Source organism: Corvus hawaiiensis, chromosome 30, assembly GCF_020740725.1.
Source record: "Corvus hawaiiensis isolate bCorHaw1 chromosome 30, bCorHaw1.pri.cur, whole genome shotgun sequence".
In the NCBI taxonomy this organism is placed as follows: Eukaryota; Metazoa; Chordata; class Aves; order Passeriformes; family Corvidae; genus Corvus; species Corvus hawaiiensis.
The window spans coordinates 8426903-8441121 of record NC_063242.1 but is presented as its reverse complement, the minus strand read 5'-3'; the positions used below and the strand labels follow the sequence as shown (position 1 = coordinate 8441121).

Sequence of the window (14219 nt, the reverse complement as noted above, 5' to 3'; positions counted from 1 at the left end):
TCTGAACAGCAGCTCTGCGCTCCAAAGTACTGAATGCTCTACCCAGTTTGGTTCAGTAGCAAAGTGAAAAATGCCTCTTGTAACCAATTTCCACGTGGACTTAATAGCTTTGATCCCAACTTTTTCAGCCCCAGGCTTCTGAAAGTTTTCCATCAAGCTTCTTATTTATGTATTTCATCCACATCTCCTCAATTTGCCCATAAGTATGCTATGGAAGAATATGTCAAAATCCTTGAAGAAATCAAAGTCAGCATCCAGAGCTCTCCCCTTGTATAGTGCCAGTAATCTCTTCAGCAGAAGGCAATCATGTTGGCCAAGCATAATTGTGCTTGGGAAATTTGTTCTGAGTTTTCCACTTATCCTTGCTCTTTTGAGCCTGGCTACAGCTTCAGTAACTGGATACTGCACATGACCAGGAACTACTTCTAAATTGTTTCCTTCAAGCAAAATGGTATATGGAGCTACTTTTTTCCCTTTCTTTTTTTTTTTACTATCTTTTTTAAAAAATAAAATCTGAACATTAATGGAGTGAAAAGCTCACTATCTTGTTAGAGCTTTGTGTTACCAATAATGTGAAAAAGTTCAGCTTAAACTTTTCTCTGTCCTCAAGCACTCTTAGCATTGCTATCCTAGGAATGATTCTTTTTCTATGAAAGTCATTATTTCTGAGACCCATTTAGGATTTTCTATCTCCAGTGAAAGGAAGGTGTATCAGGCAAACCCTACCAGCTTGCACTCTAAATCAAAAGGCAAGGTAGGACATATTATTATGAACATGCATTGAGCCTGAAGGGTCCTGAAAAGTACAACTCAGATTTTTCTTTTTCCTTCCAATTAAATTTGTGTGCTTCCTGTCTATCTGGCAATAGTGAATATTTTATCTGACAGCGGGTTTTTTTGAGAAAACCACAGGGAAATCCCAGGCTGGAATTTTGATTTCTTCTGTTTGTAATGGACTCTGGTAAACTACCCTGCCATATAATTAATTAAGCTGTCAATAAATATTGCAGCCACTAGAGAAAGATATTCTGTCAGTACTTTCCCCAGATGAAAGGCATATTAGAAACATTTCCACATCTGTCTGAAAAAGGTGAAAATTGGAAATAACTATTTCAGCACTTTGCCCTCCTGCATGATTATTGACAATTAAAGCTCTTCTTTTTTTCTAAACCTACTTGAGACTTTTGGTATTGTCTCAGAGGCAGATCAGTAACTATGAAGAAAATTAAATTAATTGCTAGATAAAATTCATTCTGAACAGTAGGAATTGCCTGAAAGCTATAGTGGGAAGGGGAAAATATTTTTATGGAAGTCTTGATCAAGGGTTTTGCATTTAGATTTGTTTTTACCTTGGAGAAAGGTCAGGAAAAGACCAGACAAGCTGAAACATAGCAATAAGAATGACATTACATACTGTATAGCCTTTAGCTCAATATCATGTGTTTCTATATTGAAGTGACCACCTTAGCAGCAATAAAAAAAGAACAAATCTGATTAAACAAACCAACAAACAAATAAAAGAATAAAGTAGGATAGATAAAATAAGAAAGATGAAGGTGGGAGCCTGATTCCTTATAAAAAATATATTGGTTGGAGGGGACCATGCAATCAAAATAAATCAAGATTTGTAGACGTCCTAAAAAGACAGAGCACATAAAAGGTAGCAAACAAAGTCCAAGCAGCATAGCAATTGACAGAACTGACAAAAGTAATTAACACATAATTGTCTGTCTTGGTAGTTCAACATTTGGAATATTGAACATAGGCTGTAGGGAGAAAATAAACAAAAAAGAGGCCTGCTGTTTAGCATTGTTAATTGTCCTGGTTTAACCCCAGCCAGCAGCCAAACGCCATGCAGACACTTGCTCACTCCCTCACCAGTGGGACTGGGGAGAAAATCAGAAGGGTAAAAGCTGGAAAACTCATGTATTGAGATAAAGAGAGTGTCATAGGCAAAGAAAAAGCCAAAAGCTATGCACACAAGCAAAGCAAAACAAGGAATTAAGTCACTGCTTTCCATGGGCAGGCAGGTGTTCAGCCATCTCCAGGAGAGCAGGGTCCCACTGCATGTAATGGTGACTTGGGAAGACAAACGCCATCACTCCAAGCATCCCCTGCTTCCTCCTTCTTTCCTCCGCTTTATAAGATGAGCATGATGTCATATGGTCTGGAATATCCCTTTGGTAACTTGGGGTCACCTGCCCTGGCTCTGTGTCATCCCAAATTCCTATGCATCCCTAACTAACGCAGTTTTGGGCTCGTTGCACGAGCTCTGGCGTGCCCTCGATCAGACAGCCCAGCTGCGTTACTTCTGCGCGTCGCAGAAGCAACTTCGGCATCAGGAAAAGAGCTGCTGGCTGGGCTAGCTAGCTGGCTTCTCAGCAGAGGGAACACGGCAGGAGCCGATGGGATCAGCTCACTTTAGCTCAGAGACAAAGGAAGAGAGAGGACGTTCTGGGCTGGCTCCTAGCAGGTTTATTGTCAGAAGTCTCGCAACCAGAACATGGCAATGATCTTAAGCTGGGACCCTGCCGAGAGGCTTTTTCCTCCGTTTTATAGGGGGCTTGAAAACTGCGGGGAAAGGGGAAAACAACCAATGAGTTACAAGCCAGGGGGAGGATATAATTCAACAAGAACCAGTGGGGGAAACCGGGAGGCAGAAGATACAACAAAGAACCAATGACAAAAGGAGTAACCGAGAAATTTCCCGAACAAGAGGAAGCAGCTTGTACCCGGACACAGCCCTGGGGGGATGCAACTTAAGTTTCTGAGCCGCCCCTCGACCCACCCTCCGAGTCTGTGTCTTGGGGAAACTCAATCCAGGGGAGGGGCTGGGATTGATTGGCATCTCGCTGCCGCAGCCCCGCAGTGGGCTGGGTCATAGCAACACCTGACTTCCTCACCAGTACAGCAGTACAAAGAGCAGAAGATGCTTTGTCTGTGTGTAAGCTCTGCTCAGCAATAACAAAAACGTCTCTATATTATCACTGTGTTCAGCACAACCATAAACAAAACACAGCCCCTTATAAGCCACTGTGAAGAAAATTAACTCTATCCCAGCCAAAACCAGCACAATGATAGACCTAATTTCTAAAAAAGTACACAGTACATAGTACAGTGTGTACTAGGACACATAATAAATACCTACATCTCAGAGATGCTGCTTTAACCTCTCTCTGCCCTAGAACTGACTCAAGAATCTCCTCCTGGAGTGAAATTGTCTTTAGACAATGTAACATAAATGAAACAAAACATCCAGTGTTATTACTGCAATGTTATTAAGAAAGGGTGAAATCAGTCTTGCTATTTCCAACACTTATGATGGGATGATGTTGTCTAACCTGTAACATCAACAGAGCCCATATAGACCCAAATATGTAGAATCAGTGCAATAGAAATATTTCATTTGTTTCTCTCATAAATATTAGAAGTATTAAAATTCTCTCATTTACACTGCTTAAAAATAAGATACTGAAAGTCTTTCCCTTGGTAGGCATTCCACATATATTGATGCATAATATATTTAGTCACTGCAAGATTACAAAGCCTTTCAAAGCGTCTAATTTAGCAACAGCAAAGGAAATTAGAAATAGATTTTTACATTAAGAATCTAAAGAAATCAGCAAGATACTTTAAGTGAATCCTTCTACAGGAACCTTATTGATTACCAGAAAGTCTTTGGCCATACCATTCTAAGAATCAGGCTAGAATGCTTGAAGTGCATTTTCTGGCACATCTAAGTGTATTATGAAATTTGCTTGAGAAGGCACAAAATAAAAATGAGCAACTCTTCCCTCCATGCACACAAACCCCACATAAAAGCCTGACTCAAAACAGATATTTAGATACTTCAAATGTTAAAATTAATTTACCTTTAGTTTTGCTTGTATTAAAATCTCCTCAGACTCACAGTTAACAATGCAAGCATCTAGCTCATGCACAGGAAAAGCAATATGAAGTCCAGTGTCAGGAAAGAAAAGGGAAAGGAGCCCAATGAAACCATGTGTACTGCATGACCATGGTATTTGAAGCTAAAACATTTTTTGTACCTTCTTCTGTACTTTATTGGTTGAATTTACATTGAAGAAAGGAGGAAAAGTAAAAAAAAAAAAAAAAAAAAAAAAAAAAAAAAAAGACGACTTCTGAAGAGTTCAGAAAATAAAAAAGTGTAACTAGCTGTAGTTTATTGTAGTAGAATTTGGACAGAACACCATTATGGGCAACAAGTAGTCATTATCACTGTCTGCAAATTAATGTCACAGTGCATAGTAAATATGTAGTGAAGCAAATAAATTACTATAAATGATTGCTTGACCTGCCTTTTTTTCTCTACAGAGTTCTGAGTTTAATACATGAGTTTTACCCTTAGTTTGAGATTAGTCCATAAGAAGTACTAGCAATTTAATTTGAATCTTCTGTGGATTGAACAGCTTGTAAAGGAGTAAGGGAGATCATAAGGCAATAAAAATCATTCAGAGATAACAGAAATGCACCGTATTAATTATTTTCTTAAACACACTCACTTTAGAGCTGATTTATTTGTTCAGTAATATCTTGCAAAATAAGGACTTATCATAAAGCTTGCATATTTTCAAAAGCTTAGTTAAAACAGCAACACAGTTTAGAATTTGCTGCATGCACAATGCACAGAATGCTTCACTCTTACAAAATATCAGCCCTGAAGTTCAATGGAAAATGGGTCAGTGCGTGAGTATGTATCACACAAGCCAAAAAAGCTGACAGATCATTTTGGCTAATAGATGCTCTTACAGACCACATGACCAATGAGGGCAGAACAACATTCCTGTTTATAATCATCTGATAAGGCATTTTTTTGGAATATGGAACAATGCCTAGCTGTTCTTTGACTTAGAATAAACCAGGTTCTGGTTTTCTTCAGAAAAAATTGGTTCCTATAATCAGTATTTAAAGAAAACAGCCACAGGGCTTGTAAATTTGGAAAAAACTGACAAAAGCATCTGCTGTGTTCTGTTGTATCTCATAATGTAAGGTCTAATTTGTTTGGGGTATGCTAACTCACTAGCAGAAAAAAAGGAGTGAGTTAATTTGATGCAAGACTTTAAAGCACTTCCAAGTGTGTGTATGGAGCCCTGCTTTGAAGTTCAAAAAAATGCAATAATAATTTAAAATCACAACAATCCAAACTACTCTTCAGTTCAAATTTTGAATGTAAGATATCATATCTCTGAGTTATTTTTACTATTCCGTAAATGCCCCAACAAATATTCCTGTATATTAAATGAAACATAAATAAAATCAATAGATTTTTACATTATTAATTTAAAATACTTATCAAAAATTGAGAGTCAATTCTATAAATAACCAGGGCAGAGAGTTCATATTCCTTAACTTATGAATTATATATGTACCACTGTAGAGCTTAGAGGAGAAATATAGAGTGGACAACACAAGTATCATTATTTTCAAGACTAAGCTACTGAAAAAACCCGAGAGACTGACATCCATGAATATCTCTAACACATCCTCGTAACAATATCACATTTTGTTGGGTTAGCCCTCACATGTTGCGGTGGCTAAGTCCACTTTACACCCCTCAAGTTGCCTTAAAAGTGGTCTCTCCTTACAACACTGTGCTAGAAAGTTCTCCCTTTGTCTAGATTCTGCTGGTCACTGGCCTTCTCCCCCTCTCATTCCTTTTCCCATTGGCCCCTGTTATGTCATTCAACCTTGCCTCTGCCCCCTAGCCCTCAGACTATTGGTTTTGGATGCTCTGCCCGCCTTTGGAAGTTTTCAGGATAAAACGGGCACGGGCTTTCGGTTGTTGTTCTTTCTTGCCTCTGTTCCCTTCGGGGTGTTGCCATTAAACACCTCGGAATTGCGTGCAGAGAGCCCCTCTCGCCTCTCTGTCTCCGGTTCATGCTTAGACCGTGTGTGTGAGCGGCTGTTCGCGACCACCTGTGAAGGTGAGATCGTGTGCACGCGTAGGTGCTGGCAGAGTGCTGCCTGAGCGGTCCACGAGGGACCCTGTAGGGACAAACGTGGCATTGATCCACTGAAGCCCTCACTTCTTTACTCACACTTTGTGGATAACAACAAAGACTTGATTTGATATCTTCAGAAGAAATACTATGAAGTAGGTGGCATCTTGCACCTTTCATGCCTGAACCCTTCAATGCAATATTCACAGAATAGACATAATAAAGGATAAAGCTGTACGCTGGAAAAGGTTGAAGGGAGTTTGCTCTCATTGTCTTCCGGTGTACCATTTTTAAAGGTGTGGAAAGCAAGAAACCAGAACTTCTAGCTCGTAATACCTCTCCCTCTGTTTTCAATGGGAGTTTATAGGCTGAATACTGTGGTCCTCGATGGAAGCACGAACATAAGAAGCACATCAAGGTCTGGCACAATTTAGAGGGGTTTGAAGAAATCTCTTCCATATGCTTTACTCTTCTGTCTTCAGAAAGTACTAAGGGGTCACTGGAATGCAGTTTAATAAGACCCCTAATTACCATGAGTAATATGGACAATTTATTTTCCTCTGTCTCTTCTCCTATTTCTTATTCTCTTATCCAAAGCACTAAAATTCAACAGTGATTATAAACTTAACACTAATACATTGTAGCTGAAAGCAGCACAGACTTAAATAATGATAATTTACACACTAAATTAGGCAAAGAACAAAAAAAGAAACAAAAGCAAAACCAAAACATTAATGTCTATGTCATTCTGGCATGAAGATGGAAGGAGTCTGAGTTGGAATAATGTTTTATTTTGTCCTGGGGAAAATTAAGGTCAGCACATCAATGCTCAGTTTCTAAACTCCATACTATATCTCTGGCAAAAAAAAAATAAAGAAAAACTTTAAAACCAACATAATTAATTCTAACTACCAACATTTAAAAGCAATTGTGTTAAAGACTGTGCAAAGTGTTTATTTCTTTTGCTATGTATGTTAATAAAACAAAGCTTTCCTAAACTGACATTGATAATCTGCAATTTATCTTCTTTTTATAGCTCTTTCAGAGACTTCTGTTTTGATCATGGGAGGAAATTTTTTTAAATGGCAGAAGTACAATGGGACTTTAGACAATTATATGACAAGGTTCATTAACTGTGCCAAACAAATGTTTACATACTACTCATTGAAGAAAGAAAATGCTAACTGCATGCTGCAAGAAATTAAAGAAAACAGTCTAACACAACTGCTAAAGGCTGCCAGAGTACAAGCTTCCCAGCTATCACAACTATTTCTGAAGTATCAGACCTTATGCAAGGTCACAATGTTCAACTCATTTCACACTCGCTTCAATGGTAGACTTCTTTACTCCTCCAAGAAGTTGTCTTCAATATTTTCTCATAATAAGTAATACGTGTCTCTAAGTCTGAAGTTGAAATGGAAATTATATTTAGAATAAGCCTGAGTGAACAAGTGAAACCATCACACTCAGTTTTGACACATGGAGAATTTTATTCAGGAATTGTTCAAATCTTTAAGGCCTATAATGTTAAATGGATATTTATGATGTCTTTAAATGTCAGGAGTATTCAGTCAAGTCAGATGCTGGTGTCTGAAGGTGCTACCTATCAGATTTAAAAGTCTACAGAGAAAAACAAGCAAAATATCTCAGTCTCAGTTTTAGTCCCTTTTTAGATTTATCATGCTTCCAATTATTTTTGGATCCCATAGATTTCATTTTGGGGAACAACAGGAAAAGAGGTAATAATCAGACTCTAATTAAAATGCTGGGAGCACAAAGAGCAACAGTAACTTAAAAAAGCCTTTCCCGTATGAAAACTTTCATACTGTCAGAGGTGGTCTTCAAAGACTTCAAGCCTGAATTCAGAAAAGTAGATCTACAAAAGAGAACTACAAAGCTATTGTCATTTGGTTCTGAATGACTGAAATTGCAAAGAACATTTTCTTTGGTCAGCTCAGAGGAGAGAAAAAGGAAAGAAAACAAACACAATATTCAGAGTAGGAATAAGGAAAAAGTACAGCGGTGCATGAAGCTCTTGTGGAATCACCAGTGAAATACTCCATACTGTTCTGAGTTCATAGGGAGCTCAAGCTGGGACAGGAGAAGGGAGGGAAAGCAGGGTGCAGACAACCTAATTTACAAGAGGTTTAATCTCTATCTAGATGGACAGAACCTGCAGATGAGATAATAATCCTTGCTGAGATTTTCATTCAGAAACATTTACAGTATTGCAATACAAATATAAAATGTTAACAGTTTGAATTAACAAACCTTTGGACAGCTAGTTTTTTAATAATAAAACATTTTCTGCATTATACTTCTCATACTTTAACTAAAACCTCACATCTGTAAATTCCTGTTCCATTACAGGGACTTAATTACACAGAAAACATGACTATAGTGAGTGCTGTAGCAGAACATTTTCTTCAACCCGTGTTTTGCAGTCACACATCAAGATATTAAAAATATTGAATAGAATGAAACTTTCACATTATGGTAGCCACTTGACCATTAAATGTGTTTTAAAGGCCCTCTCCAGCATGCAAATTAAGCAAAAATAATACTATTGAGCAGCATAGCCTTTTCTTGAGACAATTTCAAGAAACAGGCAGGCTCTTAAAATGAATTAAACCAAGTTTATATACTGAATTAAAGAAACTAAATTTTACACATAAAAAAAGGAAAAAAAATGCCAAGCAAAAACATAAATGCTTTTGAAAGCATAAGAAGCTTTTCTGTAACTTCCAGAGTTCAAGCCACAGCTGACCCTATAGTTTTCAGAAATATTGGAGAACCACTTCTGAGCTATGAGACACCTTTACAGTGAAAAGGAAGGCAGGAATGTTATTCTACTGTGCAATAAAACATTTTCTTACAAATTCCAAAGTGATGTCCTTTTATTGAGAGAAAAAAGTCTTATTCCAAAAAGAAAGTATGGACTCTTAAGAGTTGAACACTGAAAATTAACAGGGTTAAGAGAAGAGGTATTTCTTTAAGTTGAAAAAACCAGCAACAAGAATATCCAATGGATCCCCAAGCTCTAAATTACATTTTTTATGGCACACAATGCCATATGTTTTAGAAGAGAATGATAGTGATTAGCTTAAAAAAAATATTGTTAATTAGCTAAGTAAAACTGAAATAGAGTCAAGACACTTCAACAGAAGTCATCTGCCTGAGAACTCAATGATACCAAATTGAAAACCAATTGAAAAGACAAAATATAAATAAATCAAGTTTCAACATGTAAGACTAAGGGACTTTTCAGGTGTTTTCTAACTATAACAGGGAGCTAATGGCACTGTTGCTGTACTTTGATAACTGTATCTTCTTTCATCTAAAATTTAGCTAGAATTCACTGTATTTTGCACAACTTTTACTTGAGACTACAACCTCAATACTCCAGTGGTTCTGGAGGTCTATTACACCCTTTTGCTAATGTTTCAGCAGTATTCCTTAGCACAAAAAAAAACTCTCAAAGGTGTTCCTCCCCGTCTACCATTCTTTTTTTTCGGAACAAGTATATCCTCACCAGATATTTACGTTGGTACATTCTTTAAGGCATGAAAGTCATTGTGGCTCACCTCTATTGGATTTAATTAATAGCTGGAAAATCATGCACAAAATTAGTTGTGATTCAGTATTGAAACATATCTGTATCTCTAAGTTTGGTTGCTTGGAAATTATTAGTCCTTCTGTCCCAATGACAAGTAAGTTCAATCAGACAGGATTTGTGAAAAGGGATAAAGAGAATAAGACCACATCAAGCAGAAAAACTCAAATATGATTAGCTAATAGAATCATTCCCTAATAACCCTGACCTTCACTCTCCTGTTGTGCATGACTGGAGAAGTAGACACACAGGGCTCCTTCCCACTACCAAGTTCTTGCCCACTTAAATATTTATTGCCCATATTCTGACAGCCCAGTTGCAGAGAACCTACTATAATTGGCTTTTCCTTGAAGGCTGTATGGTTTCGGGAATTTTACTACCATGCTGAAGGTCAAAAGAAAGCTCTGCAGAGGAACTTTTAACCCAGATGGCCATTAAGGGTGGCTCACACATGCACAGGATTGTGTCATTCCTGATTTGCCCGTTATGATCTGCCATGTGTTATGATCTTTTTGTTGGCTACCCCTCTGGCTGTTTGTTCTGTCTCAAACATTATATCAGTTTATTTTTTGTTTCTTTTTCTCCCTCTAAGCATAAAAAGTCAGTGGCATCTAGTAACTCATGCTGCGTTCTCACTAGGATTTTTCTTTTGATCGTATGTTGGTCACTTACTTTTTGCTCACATCTTAATCCATTTTAAGAATCTAGAGGCTTTTATTTTATAGCAAGACTAGACCCCAAACCCAACACCAGAACCAAAAACCCTCCCCTGTAACACAAAACAAACAAAACTCAACACCTATTTTATAAATGGTTGGGAGTTTCATACTCAGTTTCTTTCTAGTTAATTTCAGATTTTGATCCCTGGAAGTTGTTTCCGTTTATTGAAGTTCATTTTTTTTCTAGGGATGGGAAACCTTTGCGTATCTTTTCATTGAAGTATATATTTTTCTATTAAAAAATGAGAAAGCTTCTATTTCCAAAAGTGGAAATTTTCTATTACACAAGGAAAGCCACACATCCTCTATTTTCTCTCAGAGACAATCTGGCACTCTATATCTGTACAATAAATGAGATTTGCAAAACATGTGTCCCTTCAAAATCTTGGGCAGCCCTGAGACTGGTATACAGGCAAATAAACAGCAAATCACACTTACTACAGAGAACCACAACATCAACTGAACTAATCCATTCGCCATTTATTTTCAGTACTATCACATCTGTTTGGACAGTACTTAGAGAAGTCTAGCTCCTCAGAATCACAGCTCCCTCAGCAGCTCCTTCTAATTCTTGCTTTCTAGACCCTTCACCAGCTTTGCTGCCCTTCTCTGGACTCGCTCCAGTACCTCAATGTTCTTTTTGAAGTGAAGGGTCCAGAGCTTATCGCGATACTCGAGGTGTGACACCACTGGTGCAGAATACTGGGGCATGATCACTGCCCTGCTCCTGCTGGCCACACTATTCCTGATACAGGCCAGGATGCCATTGGCCTTGATGGCCACCTGGGCACACTGCTGGATCATGTTCAGTAGGCTGTCAACCAACACTTGCAGGTCCCTTTCCACTGGGCAGTTTTCCAGTCATTCCTGCCTCAGCCTGTAGTGCTGCAGGGGGTGGTTGTGACCCAAGTGCAGGACCTAAACCTTCGCCTTATTGAACCTCATACCATTGTCCTCAGCCCATTGATCCAGGTTGTCAACATCTCAAATTTAATTCGCTAAAGGCAAATATTCCCTGCCCCCTCTGCTCCCAAAATTCTAAGTATATGAAAAAACCGAAGAGAAAGCCAGAACATCTGCTTTAAGTGGGGAATTACCATCATAGTTATAGATTGTCATATAGAGAGAAATTCAGGAACAGAGATTTATTCAGGAAGATCTTTCTCTATTCCTTTTTACTTTTTCCTCCCCCAAAAGCTAAGCTGTTCCCCACAATAAAAAATAACAGAAATCAGGACTAAGAGAACAAAACTCACCCAGAAGCTATATCTATATTGCCCATTAATTTAATTCAAACTTCAAAATTTTGTAGCCTACAATAAAGTGGTACAGTTTAAACAAAATTAGATTGGTGTCTAAACACTGAATCATTTATGAGCACATTACATAAATATATTTACATTTTGTGCTACATTTTTTGCATTTGGCCTAAAATGCATCTCTGGAGTTTGAAACTTTAAATTATCCTTTCTTTAAATCAAGGTCTTTGGATAATTAAAGTTACTTTTACATAAAACAAAAATTCTGAAATCTTTCTAACTTATTTCTGGATGTAATTGCAATTTTTGTGGTTTTATTTTATTGCTTTGTTTTGAAATAAATAGCAAAAAAATTGGCAAAGAAAACCATTTAACATTTAATCTTTATGCCTATATTTCCTTCATGCAAACTTTTGATTAAGTACCTTCAGATAGATTTAACTCTGTAAATTTAAATGAATATGTTTTATTCAGAACTACCTAAATACATGGAGAGGAATATTAATAAAATATGATATTCTCTATCCACTTGTCATTTGTGCCTGAGCACATATAGATAGAGGTTCTTGGAAAATTATGCTTGGTTTGCACAGTAGAATTACTGTAGATCTTTGAAGTTTACATTTTTTATATATATTTATATATATATATATATACACTCACACATTTATTTATTTATTAATAAAGGAATATCTTAATTACAAGGAAGTAAATGTAGCTGTATACAGAACACTATCTTGAGTTTTAAGACAAGTCAACAGATAATTCAAATACACAAATAAGAGTACACTAGGGGTTTTTTGCAACTGATATAAATATCAGTTATTTAGTTTCAAGTGCTGATGGACATTAGAAAAAAGTAGGTGAAAAGTCTAGTCCATGATATGAGCTGGATGTATGCTGACAATGTAATTGACAGTTGATATGTAACATCAACAGGAGCAATTTCATGGACATTTTAATGAAAAGAAGGAAGTGGATGTGAAAGCTACATAGACAAAACACAGACAAAGTTCAGATACACAGAGAGAAAGATCATAAACAACAATTGTCCTAAGAGCCTGTGGTGGACTTCTGAGCTCTCTCAGAAGTTCTCATGTCCAGATCATTTTATATAGAGGGCTCCCTATAAGAGAAAAGTTCTGAAAGCACTGTTTTATTAGACTATAAATCAAGACAGCAAATTTTAACAAAAAAAGTTCATAGTGATTTGGGCAACCACAATGTGGATAAAAGGGTTTATACCCAACTCACCCATTGCCTCATATGTCTTTGCAAGTGTATCTTGCTTCCAGGCTTGGTTTGAGTTGGTTTGAGTCACTCAGTAACCTTCTGTGCTGCAGCAAAGTCTGCACAGCTCAGAAGGTGAGTTTTTAGAAGCTCTTCCTTCTGAATCAAAATTGACATCTCCCTTCTCCTCTCAGCAGTCTTGCAGTCTCGCTGTTTAAACTGCCTTTCCTCTAGCTCTTCCCAACATTCCTTGCAGTTTCTTTTCTCTTCTGTATTTGACCAGGATCAGTAGTCACAGATGGCAAGATCAATCTCACTTTCAAGTGGTTCTGCCTGACACAGTATTTAAGGAATGAACATAATCTAAATATGTATAAAGAGGGAAAAGACACATATTACCTCTCCTGATGGCCTACTAAGTTGTACTTTTTATATTAAAATGGCATCATATAACAAGATAACAAATAATGATCAGATACTGCCATTCACCAATATCCATATTTTCCATAAACACCAAAGGAATTTCATTAACACTGGAGGATAGCATGCTTTTCCATGTGTAATCCCACCCACGACTGAACTGACAATCTCCTGAAATCAGTCTGCAACTCCTCCATACAACATTTTGAACACTCTTGTCAGGTCAGAAGCCATGGGTGATCTACTTAAAATCACTTTCCATCCCCCAAAAGATCTCCATGAACTCTTATATACCCCACTGACATTAAAGATCCTTTTGGAATTTCCCTCAGGTCTCTCATGTGGCCTCTTTGTCTCAAAGACAAGACTTTGTGTGATGTGAATGAACCTACACTCAGTGCCTCGGGAATGCCATGCAAAGCCAGACAGGCAATTTTGTGCCAAAATCTGTCTGATTCATTCTGTCACATTCCTAGTAGCCTAAAAAAATTTACATCATACCAAAGACAACAAAAAAAAGCTGAAAATTAATAATTTTCATGTGTAATAGAAACAGAACATAACTTATATAAAAACGGTCACCATTTTAGTTGCAAAATATGCAGATTCTGGAATCCTGTACCTAGTGAATATGAAGATTCAGGACAGTCAGGTGAGTCACTACTTTTGCAGATATTGTCTCCTATATGTTTCCTGATAACATTCCCAAGCACATGAACTCCAGATCTGATAGGGATTTAGGAGGAAATGAGGGATGGGTCAGATTACAAAGTCTGCCATACAACCACTGTAGTGAACAACTGACTCCTTGACTTCCTCACTAATGGCCACTTACAACACTTTGGAGAGACATATGAATTAACATTTCCCCCCATACAGACAATTGTTTTCTAATGTATTTCCTCTGTCTGCTTGGTCAGCTCTGAGCAGAGGCAGCTGCATAGGAACACCCAACACCTTTTGCGGAGCTGGAGGCAGAGGGGAACATGGCACAAACACATTAGTTGTGGCAAGCGCC

At 37.5% G+C, this 14219-nt stretch overlaps 1 long non-coding RNA gene across 2 annotated transcripts in view; it reads right to left on the bottom strand.

Annotated features, from left to right (window-relative positions):
- The window catches only part of LOC125318568, a 41248-nt gene extending 28238 nt beyond the window's left edge, over positions 1 to 13010 (bottom strand). For both annotated transcript variants that reach the window (XR_007200427.1, XR_007200428.1), the window contains exon 1: positions 12806 to 13010. This is a non-coding gene — a long non-coding RNA (uncharacterized LOC125318568). The remainder of the gene's footprint in view (positions 1 to 12805) is intronic.
- Between the last annotated feature and the right edge of the window lie 1209 nt (positions 13011 to 14219).